The sequence below is a fragment of the Galeopterus variegatus genome, unplaced genomic scaffold (assembly GCF_000696425.1).
Source record: "Galeopterus variegatus unplaced genomic scaffold, G_variegatus-3.0.2 Scaffold6523, whole genome shotgun sequence".
Taxonomy (NCBI): domain Eukaryota; kingdom Metazoa; phylum Chordata; class Mammalia; order Dermoptera; family Cynocephalidae; genus Galeopterus; species Galeopterus variegatus.
Genome location: NW_007732634.1, coordinates 51,227 through 53,504, shown reverse-complemented (window position 1 = coordinate 53,504; position 2,278 = coordinate 51,227).

The following is a 2,278-nucleotide window of genomic DNA, read 5'->3' as shown; positions in this document are numbered from 1 at the left end:
CATAAAGCCTTGGATAATCAATTTTTATAGACATATGAATGGCTCTGACAAGAAGCAAGGTGTGTAATTCATTTAGGAAATGTTTCATTTGTTCTTCCTAGAAGGACAATATCTTTTCTTTGGTAAAATAAAAAGCAACACCTTGATTAGAAGTGGTATAGTGTGCTGACTTTATTCTTGGCCATTCTACCAATCTCTGTTGCGTTGTTCCCATGTTTAGTCACACCATTCCTAAGCGAGAAAAAGGACACTCACACGGATCTATATCAACTTGAAATATTTATTGTATTTCTTAATGCATTTCTTAACATCCATGGCACTCTTTACCTAAGTAGGTATTTAAGAATATAGAGAATATTTAAGAATATAGTCATCTACTTAGGTTTCGCCATTCAAGGTTTAGAACATTCTTAGAATCATATTATCTTAAAGTAACAGACTGGAATGATAAGCAAGTAAGTCTGAAGATATAACAACCATCGGCAACATAAATATTTTCCAAATCATAACTCTAATATAGACATATACTACTCTTATGGACTTTGCACATTCTAAGAAGGGTCTTTTTTTTTTTTTTTACCAGTACTGAGAAAGTATGCTTTCAACCATTCAGTGAGAAAGACTATTTTATATATGGAGTGCGCTACTCACAAAAAGCCTAATTTGTACATGAAACAGTTGTAGTTGTGCCTAAAGAGGGTTTTTCAATGACAACCATCACCTAAAAACATGCATAAGTTCCTACACTTAGTGCCACAGGAATGATATATTGCACTGTACTGTGCCCACCTCTGTCTGTCTTGAGGGTGACCAGACTCTTCTCCCATCTGACACCTATGAAGCTTCAGAAGCGTTACCCTTGGGCAACTGTCTAGAATTGAGGATGCCTGAGGGAAAGCTCCCTACAAAACTAATTACAATGTTTATTCCCTAACACTAAGAAGTTCACTGACTCTTCAAATCCTGTACTTGCCCATCATTATTTCCCCATTTGGATAAGGCTGAATTAAAAAGTACTTTGTTAAAGGAAGTAGCCATGGAGGGAGAAAAACCACTGTTCTATAGAAAAAGTTACTCAGTATTTAGAATCTTTTCTGAGCAGAAATGAGAGCCTGAAAGTATCCTTTATTTTATTTTTTTTTACCAGTACTGAGAAAGTATGCTTTCAACCATTCAGTGAGAAAGACTATTTTATGTATGGAGTGCGCTACTCACAAAAAGCCTAATTTGTACATGAAACAGTTGTAGCTGTGCCTAAAGAGGGTTTTTCAATGACAACCATCACCTAAAAACATGCATAAGTTCCTACACTTAGTGCCACAGGAATGATATATTGCACTGTACTGTGCCCACCTCTGTCTGTCTTGAGGGTGACCAGACTCTTCTCCCATCTGACACCTATGAAGCTTCAGAAGCGTTACCCTTGGGCAACTGTCTGGAATTGAGGATGCCTGAGGAAAAGCTCCCTACAAACCTAATTACAAAACCCTAACACTAAGAAGTTCACTGACTCTTCAAATCCTGTACTTGCCCATCATTATTTCCCCGTTTGGATAAGTCTGAATTAAAAAGTACTTTGTTAAAGGAAGTAGCCATGGAGGGAGAAAAACCACTGTTCTGTAGAAAAAGTTACTCAATATTTAGAATCTTTTCTGAGCAGAAATGAGAGCCTGAAAGTATCCTTTATTTTAGTTTTAACTCTGTTGTCACTGTAACTAAGGACTCGTGATAAATTACCCCATGGTACCTCTTGGCCATTGTACAAGTAGCCCATTGGGCTTCAACAACAGAGAAATAATCTTAAAGACACTTTTGGATACAGAGGAATACTGCACTTTTTACAAAGGAATACTGTTTTATCTTTCTTATGAACATGTCATAATTTATGCCATTTATGATTACTTATTTTTCACATTATAAGCTTTGTACAGATGACATTCCTTAAGATAAACCCATAGCCGTGGAACTTCTGGATCAAAGAGGGCGTGTATCTTCAAGGCTTCTGAGATATATATCAAGTTGCTGTCCAGGATCAACCTTCTAGAACTTCACATTACATCTGAACCAAAATCTAACTTCAGGATGCCTGAGTATCCACCACTGCAGAAAGCTTGGAGTGATGGTAAGCGGTGTTTCTGGTCTAGGGGGAGCTTTGCAGACAATCACAGGGGGAGGTAGCCATAGCAGTTCAGAATTTTTTTTTTAAATAATATCATTCTTTCTTTTTCTTTTCTCCCTGGTAATAAACTTTATCTTTTAGCAGTTTTAGGTTTATAGA